Genomic DNA, 22,914 nt, shown 5'->3' with positions numbered 1-22,914 from the left:
GAAGGTCATGAGATGCACAACTCTTCAATAGTAAATGATCATTGCTATTGCTGTTTGCAACTCCATTCCTCCCAAGGGCTCACTGCCATGTTTCATAGTCTGAATCTCCTCTAGTATTACAGTTACCCAGAATTTGTTTTCTTTTGGCCCGCTGATGATCAGGCTCTCCAGGTCTTCATAAAATTTTTCTTTGACCTCATCAGGGTTTGTCATGGTGAGAACATAGGCACTGATGATGGTGGCATGGCATTTCCCACAAGTGGCAAACACATGGCCATGAACCTGTTATTCATTCCATTTGGAAGGTATTTGAACTTGTTTACTAGATTAGCTTTGATTGCAAAATCTACACCAGTTTCACAGCCTTCCCTTTCACTGTGTATCCAGAAAAACACGTATCCAACTCCTACCTCAGTAAGCTGGCCTTTATTTGCCAGCCTTCTTTCACTCAGAGCTGCTATTTGAATGTAATACCTGTGGAGTTTTCTCACAACAAGAGCTGTTCTTCTTTCAGGACTTTGTGTTGTCTGTAAGTGTGTGTATATTTCATGTATTGATGGTGAGCAGAATCAACTTTTTCAGAAGTTGTTGCACATTATTATTTAGTATCTCAATCGCAGAGAGGGATCCCTGCCTGCCACGGTAATCAGGGCAGGGTTGGGTAAGTAGATAATTTTTAGGACATTTTTCTTAGACTCTTTCTTATACTTGGAGGTGAGCAGTATGATCATTAACAGGCTGCTGAGATACCTGGGGGCTGCTGAATCCCACTGCTGCTTCCTGTGAGAAGATGTGGCCCCCACCATCTGTGGACAGGGTTGTGACCACAGCTCCCAGTGTATCTGCACCTACTGCTTAGTTACTTGCCCTTCCCCACAGGGTTTTGGGGATAGAAATGGTAAAATGGTGTGGTGATGGCTTTTGATTAGTGCCTAAATTGGATTTAACTGAGGCAAAGCTGCTCAAAATTGATGGCTTTATTCTCTCTTCCAGAGCCACCATTGCCCTGTCAACACAACTGGTGAAAACCTGAGATGCAGTGGATGAGCTTGGTGTCTTCCAGGTCTGACCAAGCTCCAAGCGCTCCACACACCTGCTTCACATGCCTTCAGGACCCTTGGAACAAATTGTTCTCATCCACTCATTCCACCGGGGAAGTCTTTACATGCTTGAGGTGGACAACCTACCCCACTCCCCAACTCACCATACGGTTTGAGACCCTTGGAAAAGTAAATTTTTTCACTGTCCAAAATCAGCAAGAGATGTGTCCAAGGCTGAAGGTGAGAAGGTGAGACCTCTCTTTCCCACTGCTCCCTCCCATAATGACTCTTTCTTAGGGATCTGTTAGAAAGCAACATTTGTTTCTAAAGTGATTCCCTTCTCAATTAATTTAATAATTTTTAGATAATCCCAAGGGAATTTTATAGAATCTCTTTTATAGGTAATACCAAGTTTCTTTGATCAGTTAGAACTGACTTCTAAATGATTTCATCAAATGGTTTTCAGAGACTCATCACATTTAGTCTAAAGCCTGTGATTGATTGACTGAGATATGTAGAAAAAGAACAATTCAGAAGACTTGATTTCCATCTCAGGGTTTGGTACTTAATGGCTGTATTACCATGGTCAAGTTACATGATTTCTGTGAACTTCCATTTCTTTATTTGTAAAGTGTTCTGCTGTCTCCTTTACTTCTGTACTTTATGAACCATCAGTCCTTTCCATATGACTTGCAGCTTAAACCTTCATGTTTAAGGCATGGCCTTAGAACATGAACTCCTTGAGAACCTGTTTTGCTTACCATTTGCGTCCCCAGTACTTTGCAGCAAAAAAATAAACTAGATTCGTTCCTTCCCTCCCTTTTTCCTTTCCTTCCTCTCTTCCTCCCTTCCTTCCTCTCTCCCTTTCCTTGCTTCTTTCCTTTTCTTATTTATTTCCTTCCTACCCATCTACCTTATATGGTTATGGGAAAGAAGTGCTTTATTAACTCTACATTTCTATAGAAGGTGATGTGCTATAAGGAGAATGAAATTACAAAGTATTTTGCTGTATGAGATAAAATAGGACAACAAGATTTTTTGAATAAGCCTACAAAGAAACCCATTGTATTAATACATTTTGCTTCCACAAAATAAGAAATGCAGAAAAACTCATTTAAAAAACATTTCTTTCTAGAATAAACAGAATTTTCTTCTATTTTAAGATAAGTTATCATTGATCTTTTCATTGTATTAGCCTCAACATGAGCCAGTTGCATTAATCCAATAAATTTGACTGATTGTTTAAAACAAATAGGAAACTGATATTTTCCTGATGTTTCATATGCTTTTACTGACTATGAGATTTGGAGACAATGTATCTGTATTGAATCTTAGTTCTGTTATTTGATGTGGCTGTGAGCAGCTATGTGAACTGTTGGCTCATCTATTAAATGGACATAGCAATTGTAGGATCTCACCTTCAGCAAATTGTCCCATCCAGCTCATTTTAAAAATGAGGAAACTGAAGCAGATAGGATTAAATAAACTACCCAGGGTCACACATCTCTAATATGTATCTGAGATAAGATTTGAACTGAGGAAGATGACAGATTCATTACTTTATCTATTGAGCCACCTACCTGCCACTTAATTGACCCTTAATTATAATGCTTTTCTTTTGAATAGAATTTATTATGCTCAGAGTCTCTTCCACTCTACGTATAAAACCAAAAGACCTTATGGTAAGCTAATTTTTACCTTCAGGATGGCCTCATGGCAGGAGTCTCCAGAATAGCACAAAATGAAAAATCCTATCTTTTGTTATTTACTTTGCTATGAAATTTATGCTCTTCAAAAAAGCTTTCAAAAAAATTTATAAACTTTGATTTTTATAGAGGTGAAATTTCTTTTTGATGAAATAGATAACTACTCAGCCTTTTAGAAAGAAGATAAAAATAATGAAAAAGATGAGACAGAAAGAAAAGATATTTTCCTTCAGATCTTTTTCTTGTTTCCAACAATTCCTACCATTTTTGTTAGCTTCCTAAAATATTTTTTTTTTCTATTAGTAAGTCTTAAAGGTTTTCTTACCTCATAAATGAAGATCCTAGATTTTATCTTTTGAAGAATAACGGGTAATAAAGATAGTGACTTAAAGTTTGATCTTCACCCAGAGGTTAGCATGAAAAATGTTTATTGTTCATATTGTTTGATAAGATTTTTTAATTGAATTCATTTTCATCTCAGTCTATAAATTTAATTTAGTATATATTTTAAACAGTATGTAGGCTTTCTGATTCATAACATATATTTCCAGATATGTTAATATCTTAGAAAATTGATTAATTTATAGAACTGAATTCATTATATACTTTTTTCAAACAAATTTTATTTTCCAGTGCTCAGTTTTCTCTTTTTCCTCTACCCCCTCCTCCACTCATTTATACATATGAAATCATACAAATTAATTTTCCATATTAGACATGTTGCAAAAGGAAAAAAAGGAAGAAAAATGAAATGAAAGAAAAGTATGCAGTTGGATATGAGTTATACATATGCAATCAGGAAAAACAGATTTCTATATTAGTCATGTTGTGAAAGGAGGCAGAGATCAAAAATTAAAAAAAAAAAACAAAGAAAGGGAAAAATAGTGTGATTTGATCTGCATTCATACTCCCATCAAATTTTTTTTTCTGAAGGTCAGTAGCATTTTTCATTACAAGTACTTTGGAATTGTTTTGGATCATTGTATTGCTAAAAAGAGCTAAACCTTTCCTAATAGAGCATCACGCTATATTGCCATTATTGTGCATATTATTTTCTTGTTTCTGCTCACCTCATTTTATATCAGTTCATCTACATCTATGTTTTGTTGAAATCATTTTGCTTGTCATTGATTTTCTGAAATCAGTCTGCTCATTATTTCTTATAGAACAATAGTATTCCATTACATTCCTATACCACAACCTATCCAGCTATTCCCCAATTGATGGGCATCCACTCCACTTTCTTACCACTATAAAAAAAAAGCTGCTACAAACATATTTGCACATAAGTCCTTTTCCCTTTTTTGTGATCTCTTTGGGATATAGACCTAGTAGTAGCACTGCTGGATCAAAGGATATGTACAGTTTTAGAGTCCTTTGAGGATAGTTTCAACTTGATCTCTGGATTGATTGAATCAATTCACAACTTTACCAACATTTTATTAGTACCTCAGTTTTCCCAATCCCCTACGACATTTATTATTTTCTTTTCCTGTCACCTTAGTCAATCTCATAGGTATGAAATAGCACCTCAGTTGTTTTAATTAGCATTTCTTTAATCAAAAGTGATTTAGTGAATTTTTTTCCCCACAGGGACCATATAGATGGCTTTAATTTCCTCTTCTGAAAACTGCCTGTTCCTTTACTTTGACCACTTATCAATTGAAGAATGACTTGTATTCTTATAATTTGACTCAGTTCTCTTTGTATGTTAGAAATGGGGCTTTTTTCAGAAACATTGACTATAAAATTTGTTTCTGCTTCTCTTCTAATCTTGGCTGCATTGATTTTGTTTGCGCAACACCTTTTTAAGTTAATGTATTAAAAATTATCCATTTTTAAATTTCATAATGTTCTCTTGTTCTTCTTTGGCCACAAAAAATTTTTAAATGTTAAATGTTCTTTTAAAAACAAATAAAATAGTTTTTTTGTTAGTTTCTTGGTATGCACTGAATAAATAGGTTAATTTAGGTAGAATTTTCATTTTTATTATATTAGTTCAACCTATCCATGTTGCTTATCATTTCTTACAGAAGAATAGAATTCCATCACAGTCATATACCAGGACTTGTTCAGTCACTCCCAATTGTTGGCCTTCTCCACATTTTCCAATTATTGGCCATCACAAAAAAGAACTGCTATAAATATTTTTGTAGAAATAGGTCCTCTCCTTTTTTAAAAAATCTTTTTGGGATATAGACCTAGTAGCAGTAGTGCTGGATCAAAGGGGATGCATAGTTTTTTATAGCCCTTTGGATATAGCTTTGAATTGTTCTCCAAAATGTTTGGATCCATTGACAACTGTATTACTTAGTGTCCCAGTTTTTCCACATCTCTAAAATTTATTGTTTTTCCTTTCTGTCATGTTACCCAATCTGATAAGTGTAAAGTGGTACCCTCAAGCTTATTTAAATTTATATTTCTCTCTTAGTGATTTTAGGGCATTTTTTTCATATGACTATAGGTAGATTTGACTTCTTCATCTCAAAATTGTATATTCATATCCTTTGAACATTTATCAATTGAAATATAATTTATATTCTTACAAATTTGACTTAGAAATGTTCTAAAATTTCTTGCTTAGCCTTAATCAGACTAAGACCTGTTAAAGACCTTAACCTAAAAAGGCCAAGTTCTCCCATTGCATCTGGGACCATCTCTGCTTATCCTCATGTATATCTGGCCACTGGATTTAGATGAGTCTGGAGGACAAAGTGAGGCAGGTTACCTTGTAGAGCCCTCCTTCAGTAAATCCAACCCACTTGCATGTCATGACATCCCCTCCCTGAAATCTTAGTCCTCTGAGAATGAAGGACAAACAACAACCTCTATGAATAGTAGTAAGTAGGAGCTACACCATCGAGGATTCAACTGAGACTGAACAATTGGGCAACATAGCTTCTTCCTTTTCTCCCTTTCCTCCCTTCCCCTTCCTTCCTTTCCCCTTTCCCTCTCTTCTTCTTCCTTTTCCTCTCCTTCTGTCCCTTCCTCTCCCTTTCCTTCCCCTCCCTTTTCTTTTCTTTTCGTTCTTTCTCTTCCCTCTATTCATATAGGCTACCATGCCCTTACCTATGGGTGCTTTGCCCAAAGGAATATCAATTTTGTGGGTAGCACATAAAGAGCAAGAAGAGTGGGAGGCACTAAAAATCTGAAGATAGTAGAAAATGGATGTCTTGATGACGTAGTGGTTAGGGTGCTGGGTCTGGTGTCAAGAAGACTCATTTTCTAAGTTCAAATCTGGTCTGACACTTATTAGCTGTGTGACCCTTGGCAAATCACTAAACCCTCATTGTCTCAGTTTCTACATTTCTAAAATGATCTGGGAAAAGAAATGGCGAACTACTATAGTATCTTTGCCAAGAAAACTTAAAAAAATGAGATTATGGGAAAGACTTACATGAACTGATGCTGAGTGAAATGAGCAGAACCAGGAAATCATTATACATTTCAACAACAATACTGTATGAGGATGTATTCTGATGGAAGTGGATTTCTTTGACAAAGAGAAGATCTAATTCGGTTCCAATTGCTCAATGATGGACAGAATCAGCTACACCCAGAAAAGGAACACTGGGAAATGAGTATGAACTGTTTGCATTTTTGTTTTTCTTCCCAGATTATTTTTACCTTTTGAATCCAATTCTTCCTGTGCAACAAGAGAACTGTTCGGTTCTGCACACATATATTGTATCTAAGATATACTATAACATATTTAACATGTATAATAAGATTGCCTGCCATCTAGGGGAGGGGATGGAAGGAGAGAAAGGAAAAGTCAGAACAGAAGTAAGTGCAAGGGATAATGTTGTAAAAAAAATTACCCATGCATATGTACTGTCAATAGAAAAGTTATAATAAAAAAAAGAAGGAAAAAAAAGAAAGAAGGAAGCGGCTATAGAATTGGGGAGGAAAATGCCTTATGTAAAATAAAACATAATTAATAAAAAATTAGATTATGAAGGATTGGACATGATGGAAATGATTGAACAAAAACAATGAAAAGTATAAATAATTGATGAAATAAAGGAGATTTAATCATAGAAATTAGGAATTTTAAGTATATTCTGGCTCACTATCTTGAGCCAGACCATTATATCTACTCTTTAGGTAAAGAGATATTTATTTCAAATATATAGCAAGAACAAAGTATAAACATTTTCCCCAATACCCAGGGACATACTCTTCCCTTGGAATGGGCTCTAGTAGGGCCTCTGTAGTTAAGGTCAGGGGCCAGAAAAACAAGTTGTTGCCCACCAGGACAGGTACAGAGGGCTTGGGTCCTGATAAACAGGATGTGGGGAAGTGTGTATCCTGCTACATATTTTTATTTTTTGTTTTTCACAAAATCTGACCAAGAAGATCTAACCAATGGGCAAAGATTAACATCCTCCCCAGCCCTGCCTTTTCTTATAAATATCCATCTTGAATTTCCCTCTCAGAACAACCAATCCCCTGATGCTGTCCAGTCTTATACAACAATAAAGGTTTTTTCTTTGAGAAATCAGTCAGATCTCCAGGTAATTTTTAGCTATTGAAACTGCTCTCCCACTTCATAGCTCAGTTTAGCTCCCTTGGTATATAGAGTGATCTCAAAAGGTTCATATCCAAATCAGTCTTCCCTGCATGATGAGACCTTGTTTTGGGATAGGGTCATCAGTCTGTTGGATGCTGGACTGATTGTAACCCTGAATCCTTGAAGGCCAGGATGCTGAGGGAGGCGCCATTCCTTTCATGTCTTGGCAGCCTTGGTTGTACCGTCTGCAGATCCAGGCCAGAATGTTGGAATGCTGGGAAGCCTTCAGAGCTTTTGAATTCATGGGGTGATAAGGTCAGCTCCCTTCACTGCTTACTGTGAGCTCTTCAAGAACTTTGAGGAAAAGAACAGAAATTCAGAAAGGCAGGGCTGAGGCTGGGAGGCTATTTTGAATGCTTTCCCTGCCGATCAGAGAGCCCCATCTTCAGGAATGGTCAGTCTGGCAGAACTAGTTACAGAATGTCTGCATGCTCTCTGAGCCAGCAGGGGTCCTCAAACTTTTTAAATAGGGGGCCAGTTCACTGTCCCTCAGACTGTTGGAGGGCGGGACTATAGTAAAAACAAAAACTTTGTTTTGTCGGCCTTTAAATAAAGAAACTTCAAAGCCCTAGGTGAGGGGATTAAATATCCTCAACTGCCGCATCTGGCCCGCGGGCTGTAGTTTGAGGGCCCCTGCAATTTCCATTTAATCTCATCCTGATTTTCAGAGAAGCTAAATCTCCAGCTTTCTCCATATTGAAAGACAGTATCTGAGGTTCTCTGCTCATATGCTGTATCCTCGTTGTAACATAAATATGGTATTTAGTCTTGGCAGATCATCTTCTGAGACTAGAGCTAAGGACTAGAGAGAGAGAAGGTTTGGAGGAGTGGAGAAAGGAGCTCTTGGTTTTTATAGCCTCAGTCTGAGCACTGTCATCATTACAGCGAAAAGATGATTGGCTGTGGAGTCAAGAGGACCTGGGTTTAAATTCTGATGTATGGCATTAGGCATCCCTTATTCTTTCCAGGCCTTAAAGTCTTTATTTGCAAAACTGGGGACTGTGCTGGATGACATTTGAAGTTTCTTCTAGGTTTGTCTGTGATCCTTCTGATTCTTTTTGTTTTGTTTTGTTTTTTTGATCCTTCTCATTCTTGAAGTTTGCTATTTTGTACCTTCTCTCTTCCATGCTAAACCTTCCCAGTTCTAATCCTCTGATGTGATTTCAAATCTTTAAGCCAGTTAGTGTGACATTGGGCAAGTCTTCTTACTTCTCTGTGCCTCTCTGTGGCTTAGTTACCTCATCTGAAAAATAGAAGATCTAAAGTCAAGGGTCTTTAAGGTTCTTTTTACTTTTGAATCTGTTATTTTAGGATTATCAACAAAATATGAGTTAAAGTCACTTACTGAGTATTGTGGTGATTGTTGTGTAACTGAGGACTTGAGCAGAAAGGAGGTTGGAGGGGCAGCTAGGCAATGTAGTGGATATGGCAGGGGCCCTGGAGTCAGGAGTTCAAATTCAGCGTCAAATACTTGATACTTACTAGTTATGTGATCTAGACAAGCCACTTAACCCCCGTTGTTGTTACACACACACACACACACACACACACACACACACACACACACACACACACAAAGAAAAGAGAAGAAAAGAAAAGAAAAAAAGAAAGAAAGAAAAAAAACAAGAATTGAGCTTAGAATAACTGCTTGGGGAGTCAATCACAGATAACTGTTGTAGAATTATAAGTCCAAATCACACTCATACTGTTGGTATAAGTCATGATCCCAGAGTGAACTGGTTTTTGTGTCTCCCTTTGGGGTCGGAGAGATTTGACATTGGTAATGTATTTTCTAGTACATACATCAACTGAGTCCCTACTGGTGTACTTCTTGCCATGATTCTAGATTATCAATTAACCAGATCTAATTATCTTTTAGAAAGGGGTATTTTACTATGGTAGTATATTTGATACAACACATCCTCCCCCCCTCCTTCCCCCTGCCAAGAGTCTGTGATATAGTGTTACACGAGTACATATTAGAGTCAGAAGAAAATGGGCTTAAATTTAGCACATCTGGCAAGGGGTAACAGTTCCTGGAAATCTTTTTGCTGTAGTCTTCAAGAGGCTTCCTTTAAATATGGGGCAACCTCTTTCTCAGACTCTTGATAGAACCTTAAATCTATATCTAGTCTGTCTTTATTTTACAATTCAAAAATTGTTGGAAATTGATCCAAAAACTCAGAAGATGTGGAAATTCATGAGGTCCCCTTCTTATCAAGGTAGAGTAAGACTTAGAAAATGAGCCCGAAGCCTGCGACTCTATCCTTCCTTCTCCCCACAATAGTTTTTCTCTAGAGTTCTGCCAGAATGCTCCCCTCAGTTTGTTCCCGTTTTTCCTGGACTCTGAATTAGTTCTTGATTTTAGTCAGGTCCCATACAGCATTATTGAGTTTCCTCATCAATTAGAAACATTTTACACTTAATCTAGAGCTAATAGTTGATGCTCACCTGGCAAAGATAGGCCAGCACAGCATTTTATCGTTTTCTTTGGCTGGGCTGTGAGTAATTTAAATTTTTTATTTATTTGACCCACAGTCTTATATTAAGATTTGGAAAGCACTTTAAAGCTGACTAGTCCCATTTTCCCATTGTGCCTCAGCTTCTGTCTTGTCCTGAAACATCTCCTGTCAAGCCCCAATGGGGCTTCTTCTCCCAGTGGGGAATTTCTCCTGAAGTTTCAATTTGGGGGTGGGCCCAAGCCAGACAATCTTAATTCTCCTTCTCTCTGTTTCTGATTTTCTAGAACTTTAACACTGTGCTTCATTGGCCCTTTCATGCTTTCCCTCCTCCTCCCCTCCCATTCTGCCTTTCTGCACTGCCTTTCCCCATAAGAATGTAAGTTCTCTGAGGGAGACTTGTGTTTTTGCATTCCTATTTAGCATTTTGTTCTGTTTGACATAGTAAGCACTTCATAAATTTAAGTGCTTTCAACTAATATCTGACCAACAATTCAGTACACATCGTTGCTGGAAAGTAAGTAGCAATTCATTGTTTGTTTTCAGATCTCCTGTAAGGAGAAACTACTACCCCTAGAGCAGAAATTCTCAACTTTTTATCAATTCGTGGATAGATTTCAGAGAAATCCGGGAATTTTGATGAAGGAAAATTTTATCTTTATTTTAATTGTCCACTGAAATCTAGCATTTCTTTCAATAATTTTAATAACATTTTTCTGATAATGGGTTCATAGGTTTCTTCATACTACCCAAAGGGTGGATGATTACATGTTAAGAACTTCTGCTGTAGAGGATTCCTGTTCACTTTTGGGTAATCTCTTAGGAAATTTTTCTTCACCTCACCTCCCTTTCTCCCCCTGCAACTTCTACCCATTTCTTCTAGTCATTTTGTTTTGAGTCAGGGAGGATATTTATTTACATATTATTTAAGAATATTTAAAGCCCCCTATTATGTATCTTCTGTACTTTTCTGTAACTCCATATTACATCTTCCATGTTTTTCTATTAATTCTCATATATGATTTTTAGTCCTGTCCTCATTCTGTTTCCTCTTTTCCTGTAATTCCCAGAACCCAAAACAATATTCCAGATGTGATCTGACAATTTCTTAGCCTAGTATTCTCCCTCCTTTTCATTTAGAAATCTATAATAAAATACCCTGGTTTTCCATTTGTCTATTCTGTCCAAGATGTTTCTGCTTAGTGGATCCCTGGACAGTGTTCTCTTCACTGTAGCATCTGCTATTATAATTTTTATATCTTTAATGTATGGAATATGTGGAAAACACTCTAAGGAAAACTTTTGTTCTGTTGTATCAGTTAATGAAAATAGTTACAGATGGATCTTCTATAAAGTCTTTCAAAACTTTTAGTGTTAGTTTAAGTGTTAAAGCTTGGGCACAGTTTGTATTCTATCTGAAAATACCTATCTATGAAGATATCCTTGGCTGTAGAAAATTGTTCACAAAAGCCTTCTTGCTTTAATGTTTTTGTCAAGAATACTTTTAGTATACATAGACCTCATAATATCTTTATTAAGATGAGAAAGAAGATAAATGGATTGTTAGAGTTTTTTCTGTACTGTTTTTCATATATGAAAATAAAACATCAAGTAGAATTTGAAGAATTGGAAGAGATCTTAATTTGATTTCATCCCATTTGTCTCTCTATATTTCTATAGGCACTCCATAGACACATATGTCTTGGGCCTTTTGTTTTTCTATAGTAATAATGAATGAAAGTGTGGTGGAGAGAGGGCAAAACTCAAGCCATAGAAGTCCTGGTGTTTAGGACCCTGTGGATATATACTGCTTGTATTACCTAGGGCAAATCACTTGTTCTCTGAATTCTGTAGGGCTTTTAAGTTTTGTAATTGGTCCACATCTGCATGGTTTAGATGGGAGTTTGAATGAGTTTTTCAAAATGACGATACTTTTTGATTACTATTTCCTAAAGCGTTGTCATTGTAAATTCATTCAATTTGACTATTCTGGTCAGACCTTTATTTAATTCCTTAAACCCTAACCCTAACCCTCCAAAATATGTGAAAGCTAGGTTCTAGGATACTATAGTGAGAAAGGGAGAAAATAAATTTGTGCTTTCTCTCTTTTGACTCCCCTTTAACTTACAAATATAATTAAGCAAAATAAATCCACACATAGTCCAAACCTGAAAAGGAGTGCTTTATTTATCTATCTAGCCCCTCCCCCCAATCCTCTTTGAGAGATAGTGATGCTTCATCATCATTTTGCTGAAGTCATTATTGATTGGATTTCTGAAGTTTAAAAAAAACATTTTTTTCATTTCAATTAAGCATTTATTTTCTCTCCCACCTTTGTATCCTCTCCTTTCTTTTCCCTTCCCCCAAGTCTTTTGATACTTGTTTTTCCTTGCATTGTCGCCATCATGAAAATTGTTTTCTTGGTTTTATATATTTCTTTCTTAATTGGGTCATACAAATTCTTCTCATTTCTTTGAATTGTTCATATTTGTCATTTTTTTTACTATGTAAGGGATTTCACATGCAATAATTTATGCATTCATTTTGCAAATTGATGAGCATTTGCTTTATTTCTAGTTATTTGTTATATCAACATACTGCTATTAATAATTCTACATATATAATAACATTTGTCTTTGACCTCTTTGGGTACATGTATTGCTGTCTCTGGGTCAAGAGCTATGTACAATTTAGTGATATTTTTTGGTATAATTCAGTTTCTGAAATAGGTCAATTCACAGTTCAATCAACAGAACATTAATGTGCCTATCTTTTGACAGCTTTTTAAACATTTACTATTTTTGTCTTTTGTCATCATTACTAATCTAAAGAGAATGAAGTAAAATTTCAGATTTGTTTTATTTCGCATTTTTTTATATTAGTGACCTGAAACATTCTTACACATATTTGGTACCTTGGTCATAATACAAAATTTTAAAAATGAATGTTAAATTTTTTTACATATGTTTGGAACATATTTAACAAAATATAAATCTTTAAAAAAAAACTATTCATATGCTTTGACCTCTTATAAATTGAGAATGACTTAGTCATACATATTATTTCAATTCCCCATATGCCTTAGATATTGAACCTTTATTAAATGTATATGTTGTAAAGTTTTTTTCCTCAACTAATTGTTTCTCTTTTAATTTTAGCTTTTCAATTTCATGTAATGAGTACTGCCCATTTTGATTTCTGTGATCACTTCTCTCCATTTAGTTAACTTCCTATAGTCTTAATGGAACCAAAGTACTTTACTTCCAGTTTTCTCTAAATTTTTTGTAATGTATCTTTTCTTACTTAGATCATCTATTCATTTGAAGTTAATTGTGGAATGTAGATTAAGATGTTGGTGTACCATCAGTTGGAGAATGGCTGAATAAATTGTGGTATATGAAAATTATGGAATATTACTGTTCTGTAAGAAATGACCAACAGGATGATTTCAGAAAGGCCTGGAGAGACTTACACGAACTGATGCTGAGTGAAATGAGCAGGACCAGGGGATCATTATATACGTCAACAACAATACTAGATGATGACCAGTTCTGATGGATCAGGCCATCCTCAGCAACGAGATCAACCAAATCATTTCTAATGGAGCAGTAATGAACTGAGCTAGCTATGCCCAGAAAAATAACTCTGGGAGATGACTAAAAACCATTACATTAAATCCCCAGTCCCTATATTTATGCACACATGCATTTTTGATTTCCTTCACAAGCTAATTGTACAATAATTCAGAGTCTGATTCTTTTTGTACAGCAAAATAATGTTTTGGTCATGTATACTTATTGTGTATCTAAGTTATATTTTAATATATTTAACATCTACTGGTCATCCTGCCATAGGGGAGGGGGTGGGGGGGTGGGGTAAGAGGTGAAAAATTGGAACAAGAGGTTTGGCAATTGTTAATGCTGTAAAGTTACCCATGTATAAATCCTGTAAATAAAAGGCTATTAAATTAAAAAAAAAAAAAAAAAAAAAAAAAAAAAAAGATGTTGGTCTAAACCTAATTGCTGCAACGGTGCTTTTTCTAGTAGTTTTTGAGAAGGTTTGTTTAAAATGAAATGTGCCAGAGAAATAATTAAGATTTTCTACCTATTTTGTGGTAGTTGTGTCTTTTTTTTTTAACCAGATATATGGAAATATGGCTCTATCTCTATTCCCCTTTAATTAATCTTTCATCTGCCAGGAATTCTTTATGCATGGATCTAATCATGTTTGTCTGGGAGGAAATAAGGATACATTGGAAAGCTTTTTAGCAATGGCCACATTGTTCCAATGCCAATTTTACGCTTGCCAAAAAGATTATTTTATGGAGAACTTACACAGTGCAAGCATTCACAGGGTGGTCAGAAAAAGTGATAGAAGGACACTCTCAATGTCTCAAGAACTTTAAAATTCAATTGTAGGACATGGGAGACACTGGTACAGGCCCTTCCATCACAGCATGTCCTCGTCAGAGAAGATGCCATGCTCTATGAGCAAAACAGAATTAAATTAGCTAAGAAGAAAGTCAAGATGTGCAAAGTTAGAGAATCCACCCCAAATGTTCATAGGGACTATTTGTGTCCGACCTGTGGCAGAGCATTCTGAGCTTGTATTGGTTGGAGCACAGTTGGACACACTGTAACTGACTTTAACATAGTGATGATATTTTGGTCTTTGAAAACAATAGACACAATCAGCAATTTTAAGATCAGACCAGGCTGTACAATTTGATGCATGGAGTTCTCTAGATTGACTCGATACTTAAAGTTTTTCACATCTGTTGTTTTTCATTTCAAGAAGTTTTACATTTAGTATTGCTAATGTCAACTCTCATTTCCACTTTACCTGTAGTGTCTGCAAAGTTCATGATCACAAGTGCAGGCTATGATTCATGCACCTAGGAGGTACTTAATAAATAAATGTTTGTTGATTCAGTCTTTTATGTTTGAGGCCTTGATGCTCTCTGAAACTGTTTCCCCCTTTTCCTCTTCACTTTTGGATAGTTAGAACTTTTATATTGTCCAGGATATCTTTTCTCCTCTCTTTGGATGGTCCAGGAACTCTCACCATTCCATTGCTGCTTTTGGGTACTTCTATCTCTCAGGCCACATGGCTCCTCATAGGTCCAGGGACTCCTTGGCTATTTTTTCCAGTGTTCTCCATGAACACTCTCTTTGGAGTAGAGGAGTTCTCTGGGGAGCTTCAAAGTTTAGGAACAGCACACACTATGTGGATGTTACTGTATACGTTCCTCCTTTCTTTGGTTCCTTGATCTCTGGCAAACTTGTTGGCTTCCTTTCATAGATCCAAGTCCAAGGGTTCCCTTCACGTCTTCTGTATCTGAAATTCAATCATGTATCATAACTCAGTCAATGACAGAAGAAATTAGGGGATTTCTTCAAAGGCAGAAGAATAAAAACACTACCCTTCATCTTTGTCAAATGGATCAAATTTCTTCATCAAGATGCCCTCAGTCACATTGCCTCTCTATACCTCATATTGTGAATTATGAGATGTCTTAGGACTTATTCCTAATTATACTACACACACACACATATATATCATAGTTATTAGTATATATGCTTTTCTCCTATTAGATTGCATATTGTTTCATAGTAGAGTGTTAGTCAATCAATAAATCTTTATTAAATATCTACTATGTACCAGGTATTGTGCTAAATACTGTGTATACAAGTTCAAAAAATGAAATCACTCTTTAGAGCTATCTAGAACTAGATGCAATAGATAGAGTGAGAGATCTAGAGTCAGGAAGATCTGAATTCAAATCCTGCTTTGGATGGTTATTGTATGAATTTGATCAAGTTAGCTTCTATCTTATTTAGTTTCCTCATCTCTAAATTGGGAATCATAACAGAGTTGTTGTGAGGATAAAATGAGATAATATTTGTAAAGTGCTTTGCACGCATTAACATGCTATGTAAATGCTAGTAGCTATCAGGTATTACTTTAATAAGTTTACATTCTAATGGAGGAGATAAGTACATATTTTACATACATATGTATATGCTTGGATGGATGTATCAGATAAAATTTATAAATATATATACACACAAAGTCAAAACAAAATATAGTGGGAGAAAAGACACTAGTCATTGGGAGTGATTTGGGCACTTCATGCATAAAAAAGGGCCTGAATTGCAAATTAAAAGAAGTGAGAGACTCTGGGGATAAAATAAACGGAGAGTACACTCCAGTTATAGAAGACAACCAGGGTAGAGATGGAGAGATAGGAGAAAGGGTGTTGTGAAAGAGGAACAGAGGAAAAAAAACAACAACCCAATTTTACTACATTTTAGAGCAGGGGAAAGAGAAGCAATCATTACTGAGGTTAGAAAGATATAATAAGATAGGTAGGATTTTAAATGCTAAACAGAAAAGTTTACATATTTGATCCTAGAGAAATAGGAAGCCAATTGAACTTGTTTGAAGAGCACATGGTTAAATCTGGATTTAAGGAAAATTACTTTTTGTATCTATTTTTACATTCCTAATCCATAACCCAGTGCTTTGCTTACTGTTTGGTAAATGCTTAATGTTTTTTGGCAGAATGTGATTAATTTTAATGCTTGAAAAATTTTATGTGGTTTCTTCTTTTCATCCTAGATATGGTGAATTTTCTAGTTTCTTTTTTATTGGGTCCAGATCTCTATATTGGTTTTCTAGTGATACATTCTAAGGGAATTAGGAGGAATATTATTTTCAATTATGAATCACAGTATATTCACTTATGAATTAAAAGTGTGATGTATGCTGCTGCAGAGCCCACTTCTACCTTTTCAAAGTTTTAATTTTGACTTTGAAAGTTAAATATGGTTTAGGTTTTATCTGTAACATTTTAGAAACTGTTTCTTTCAAACATACCATCAAAGAAATTATGAAAAGCAAGTGAGCTCTTGGTTTCCAAAAAATTAAGTGTTTGAATATTATTAGTATAGTTGGAAGACAGTTCCTTTAATCACATGTTTTAAGGATATACCTTTGGTGCATGATGCAAAATTTCCTTGTGGTATTGAGTATTTCATTTTTCTTTTCATGTAAATAGTATTTTATTTTTTCCAATTACAAGTAAAAAAAATTTTCAACATTTATTTTCATAAGAATTTGAATTCTAAATTGTTTTCCTTCCCCCTTTCCAAGATGGGAAGCAATAGATTATACATGTGCAATCACGTTAAATATACTCCCACATTACTTATGTTGTGAAGGAAACAGAATAAAAGGAGAAAAAAAATCTAAGAAAGTGAAAATAGTATATTTCTATCTGCATTCAGACAACATCAGTTCTTTCTTGATGTGTATAGCATTTCCTGTCATAAGTCTTTTGGAATTCTTTTATCATTTTATTGCTGAGAATAATTAGGTCATTTATAGGTGATCATCATCTAATATTACTGTACAATCTTTTTGTTCTGCTCACTTCACTTAGAATCAGTTCATGTAAGTCCATTTTTTTCCCTGAAATCTGCAGCATTTCATTTTCAGATGATATATATTATACATATGAACATATGTACATGTAAGGTATACACAGGTTTATTTTAATTTTAATGGGAAAATATGGAATAAAGATTTTTGAAAATACATAAGCATTACTAACTTCATGTTTTCTATATTATAGGTATAGTACTATAGTACTTAGTATGTTTTTGTAAATATTCCTTCAGTGACAGGCTCATAAAAAATTAAAGTAATTAAATTACATTATGCATTATATGAAAATATTCCTCTTTCATATATTTTTTAGGCTTCCTGATGTCATGTCTCTTTTTAGAATGATAATAAAAGGTATTCATAAACAAATAGAACTGGACCTTAAGTTCTTTATCCTTTTTAGGTTAAATACTACATTATTTCCTTTTACTATTCCTGTCTTAGATTGTAGTAAGGAAGCCTTTGAGGGAAAGAAGTAGAAGAGAACTTTAAATTACATGCTCAAAACCCAGTAATATGTAGTAGCTGACTCTAAGATAACCTATTCAGATCTTTGAAAAATTCAATTCCACTCTAGCTATTACCAACTGAGGATGGTGTCATTTTCTTACACATCATGATCTTAGTTCAACTTTTGCTTATTTTATTTATTTACTTCAACTAAGTAAGCTTGGGAATGGGAAAGGAAACTTTGGTTACTTGGTGATACCAGACTTAAAACAGAAGTATAGCAATATGTATCAGTTTCAATATCAAGATGCTGAAGGAATTTTGGGCTTGAATGCTACTATGGAATAAAAACAACTTTAAAAAGAATCCTACTGAGAATATTGCCATGAACTATTAGTAAGGTCTATTTTGACCATTCAGTTAAATTCAACGAACATTTCTTAAGCGCTTACTATATGCCAGGTGCGCTGGGGATGAACAAAGAGGCAAAAGACATCCTTGCCTTCAGTTTACAATCTAAAGGTAGGTAGGTGGTGATGGAGAAACAGGCTAACCAATATATGCAAAGCAAGCTGTTTACGAGATAAATAAAAAAATGATTAAACCAGGACTGGAGAAGACTTTACCGTGGGGAAAGGCATTTTAGTTGGCTCTTAAAGGAAGCTAAGGTGGTCAGTAGTTAAAGCAGAGGAGGAAAAGCATTCCAGACTTGGGGGGAGGGGTAAGAGGGAGTAGGGACAGCCAGAGAGATGCCCATAGCCAAGAGATGGAATCTTGTTGGTGGAACAGCCAGGAGGTCAGCGTCCCTGGATGGAAGAGGGAAGTAAGGTGTAATAAGACTGGAAAGGGAGGAGGAGACTAGGTTATGAAGGTCTCAGATAATAACTAATAATATTTGCTAAAATTTATATAGACCTTGGTTTTGCAAAGTTCTTTTACAGGTAGCTCATTCGATCCTTGTAAGGTGGGTGCAGGCATTATGCACCTAATTTTACCGGTGGGGAAATGGAGCTTGGGAGAAATGACTTTCCCAGGATCACACACCTGCTGTGTATTTTATATATAAAAAAAATTCACACCCAAGACCTTAAATCCCAGGTAAAAGGACACGCCCAGTTGTTTCTGTTTTCTCCCCAAACATGACTAACCAATGCAATACAATTTGATTCAAATCTTCAACTTCTACCAAACTACTCTTTTCTAAATTGGATCTACTGGGAAGGCTTGTGCATCATTCTTGCAGCGCCCTTCATGGATGATTAACTTCATTAAAAACTTCGTGCTCGCCCGGCCTCGAGTCCGGGCGTGCAGCTGCTGGGGAGCTCCGGCACCCGGAATTAGACAGACAATGCGGAGCTTGCCGGCGGACTGGCGGGAGGCCCTTTCTTTGCCCGCCCAGCTCACTTCCAGCCCCCGGACTTCTGCTCTAGTGTGGCTGCAGCGCCCTCGCGGGCGCTCCTCCCTCCGGGCACGCTGGAGCTTCGGAAATGGAGCGCCACCTTTCCGCCGGCCTCAGACGGATACGGAGATCAGAGATACCGGGCCTCCGACTCTCAGAGGCCCGCGGGCAGGGTGGGAGGGACTGAGAGGACCCCCAGCTTCGGGAAGCGCTCCGGTGGCCTGGTGGCCGCCCCGCCCCCCGGCCATGGAGGAGGCTGGAGGCTGGAGCTTAGCCAACCTTGGACGACCAGACATGGTGCAAGGCTGTTGAGATGGCCGCCTAAGGATGGGGGAGGAGGCGAAGGCGAGGAGAGGCAGGGACGGAGGGATGGCACCGTCTTGTGACGGAGCGAGGGAAAAACTCCAGTCCCTCCAACAAGCGGGAGTCCAGGCTCCAGGGGAGTCCGCAGTTTCCTCCATTTTGGTTGATGGAGGCGGGGAGGAGCGCCTTGATCTCTCACCTCTCTCTCCAGCTCCTATTGCCTCTCTTTGCCCCTCACCTCTACATGCACGAGGCAGCGGATGTTCCCACTGCCAAACGACAGATCCAGGCTGGGGCTTAGCAGGGGGAAAGGGGCTTTAGCCCCACTGGGTTTGGTTTTGAATTGGTCCCAAGTTCCCACAGCAGCTTCCGACAAAATGGAGGACGGCGTCTCCTCCTCCTGCAGCCATGACATGGGGGGAGGGAGGGGAGTATTTCCCCTTGGAGGAGGGGAAGACAGTTAGAAAGGCTGAAGCTCCCCTTCCCTCAAGAGGCTTTAAGAGTTTTTCCCCATCCTTGGCCCTTAGCCTGGTACCTCGCTGTCAGCTCCTGTCCACTTCTTGTCCCTTCTTCGGGGGGCTGTGAGGGACACTGGAATGGGGGAGGGGAAGGTTTGGGGGCATCTGGGCTATTGGTGTCTTTCCCCAGTTATTCCTGCAGGGAGAGTTCTTTAGCTGCAGCAGTTGCTGTACAAGACTGAGTGCCCAGGCCTGGGTGAAGAGGGAATGGCCCCTTATCCTCATTCCCATTTGCTATAGCTTCTGTTTTCACCCGCCTGTTCTCCCAGGTAGCAACCATTGGCTGGTGGTAGTGGGCTACCAAATTCACATTTGCCAAAACCAGAAAGATCCAGCGAGGGTTGAGGTGGGGAGGGAAAGAGGAAGGGGGAGGGAACTTGGGGGAGGGGGGGGAAAGTGGTAGGGGGGAGATTGTGGGTGTGGCCAAGATTTGACGGACAACATTTTAGACTACCCTGCGAAGGCGGGACAGTGAAAGATAATCCTGCTAGCCAATCGACGCGTTCTAAACACCCCCGCCCGTGTCTCCCGGCAGCCAGTCCGCATCCGGGTAGGCGGAGCCTCGTGGGGCTCGGTTGGGCCGCCTCCTCCTCCTCCTCGCCTGCGCTTAGCCCGGGACTGGACCGAGTGGAGTTGTGCGTGTTACCGAAGGGGGGGTGGGGCGGGGGAGGGGAGGTTCGTTCTGTGGAGCCGCAGCCAGAACCGGGTGAGGATTATCCCCCGTCTTTCCCCAGTTCGGTCCGCTGATGCTGGGGGTGGCTGGGGGCAGCACTGCCTCCGGAGGAGGCGACTGGGGAGGCGGAGACGGGTGAACCACCGAAGGAGCCTCCCACCTCCTCGGGCTTGTTACCCCGTAGTGCGGCGCAGCGGCCGCGCAGGGCCTCGGGGGTTGCCCCGGGCTCTCTCCCTCCCCTCGGGTCCGAGGCCCTTTTCGGCGCATTACCGCCCGGCTCGGCGGGCCGTGAAACGCAGCGAGGGACCGGGCCGGGGCACCGGCGAAGAGACGAGGCCGCGAAGGGGGCAGCCCCGCGGGCTTGGCAGTCGGGGCGTTCGGAGGCCGGGGTATTTTTCCTTTCCGTCTCTGTTTCTGAGAGGGGAGTAGCCGCTGAGGGAGCTGGAGGGGGGCGGCGGCGGCGAGGACCGGAGCACCCCCCCCCCTCCCGCCTCGGATAGGCTACCGCCACCGCTGTTTTTTTCCGAGTTGTTGGGGAACTGCCCTCTCTCCCCGGAGAGCTCGCTCGTCGGCCCCCCGTCGTCCCAGGAGCTGCCCTGCGACGCTCCTGCGTCTCCCGTATTGTTTGCCTGGGTCTCTAATGGCGGACGGGGAGGCAGTGCTGCCGGCCGCCGACTGCAGGGGGGGCCAACCCCGGGCCTGGGGCAACTGCTGGGGGCAGATGGAGAGATCGCGGCCCGGCGGTGACGTGATCTGTACGGGAGTGTGGTGCGGACGTCGGGATTTGTGGTAGAGGAGGCGGGCTGGACCTCTTCTGGCGTCGAGGCTCTCGCCTTCCCCTCCCAGAGGAGAGGGCGCGGATGCGTGCTGGCCGATGTCGCCTCTCGCCCTTTTCTGCTTTGGTTCTAGACTCAGTTCGACTCGGTTCGAGTGCAGGGATGGAGGGCGGCCCTCGGGGCTGTGTGGGGAGGAAATAAGGCCCGACCTCCTCCACTCCCTCTCCTGGGGTTGGGGGGACGCGGCCTTCTTGGGTCCCCTAGATTATGGTTCAAATCTCTTCTCTATTTTCTTAGGACCAAGAATTGTTTCCAGCCCCATCTGGTGCAGCTTTGGCCGAAACTACGGTGTAGAGCCCCCCATTGTAAGTCCTTTTCTCTTTATTTGTCTCCTTTTGCGGGCCTAGCCCCGGGGTGAGGGGGATGTTAAACCTCTGGGATTCGCCGCGGGCCTCTGTTGTGTTGAGGAGGAGGAGCCATTGCTCGGGTGCAGCTGCCCCCGGGGCGAAGACCCAGGACTGGCTGAGAAGCGACGGGGGTGGGCGCTGTGCTGCTCCCGCGGCCGCGATCCCAGCTCGAGCTCCCCGACGACGGGCTGCAGCTGCAGCTGCTCACGTTCCCGGGGCGGGGGCACCGGGAGGGCATTTTTCTAGTGCCCCCTAGAGTCTGCGGGCGGGAGCCCGCCGACCAAAGATACGGTGCTGGTCGGTCCGGAGGCATCTCTCCCATCCTCTCCTGATGGAGAATACACAGAAGGGATTGGAAAAATGCAAATTAATCTTTTCTTCGGTGTTTATTTTAGAAAGGATGTCTTTTCGTGGGATGGGTACTGAGATGCTTCTGAAAGCATTCTTAAAGCATGGGTACCTCGAGTTTGTGGTGTTTCAGTCCTATTGAATTTAATTGCTGAGCAGACCAATGACCCTTGTTTGCCTTGATTTCCAAAGTTTGAGGAATTTGATGTTAGACATATTTTTATATATTGATTACTAGTTAAATGAAAATTGGAACTTAATGATTGTAATTTGTTGCATCTGAAACTTTTTTGTCTTTAATATTTTTGGATTATAAGGTAATTTAGTGACACATGTTAGCGCTGTACCTCTTGACAATGTATTTTTGGGAACCCGTGGAATTTGGTTTAATCTGGATTTTTAGGACTTTCGCTAGGGGCGCTGCATCAAATTTCACAGGTTATTGTACAAATGTGCAGTAAACACCAAATGCTCAAGAAAAGTTAATCACATCCAATCCAAAGCCACAGAATTTTACATATTAGAGAGTAGTGTTTCTGAGAATGGAGGGGTGTATGATTGCATTTAAAAAGGAAAAATGTTATGCCTGTGAAAAACAGCTTCCAAATTGATCTAGCAATTTTTAAAGGTAAGGCTAGCCTTATTTTTTTTGGAATTTAAAAGGCATATTGATACCTTTTAAAATTATTAGATTAAAAATTAAACTCTTAATAGGTGAATCTTTTAACATAAAAATTATAGGTACAAAACTACTTCACACCTTGTTCCATTTCAGCACCTTGTTTTTGATGTGACATTGGATCATAATTACTT

General features: G+C 39.2%; 1 protein-coding gene across 4 annotated transcripts in view; it reads left to right on the top strand.

The window, feature by feature from the left end:
* The first annotated feature begins 20,484 nt into the window (after positions 1-20,484).
* ZMYM2 (zinc finger MYM-type containing 2) overlaps positions 20,485-22,914 on the top strand; it is an 82,777-nt gene continuing 80,347 nt past the window's right edge. For 2 of the 4 annotated variants that reach the window (XM_031960834.1, XM_031960831.1), the window contains exons 1-2: positions 20,485-20,603; positions 21,644-21,711. The gene's annotated coding sequence lies outside the window, so the exon portion shown is untranslated. The other 2 variants (XM_031960835.1, XM_031960833.1) reach the window with 1 other exon arrangement.

This window comes from Sarcophilus harrisii, chromosome 3 (assembly GCF_902635505.1).
Source record: "Sarcophilus harrisii chromosome 3, mSarHar1.11, whole genome shotgun sequence".
NCBI lineage: Eukaryota > Metazoa > Chordata > Mammalia > Dasyuromorphia > Dasyuridae > Sarcophilus > Sarcophilus harrisii.
Note: the sequence above shows the minus strand (reverse complement) of the source record. Positions and strands in the feature narration are given on the sequence as shown.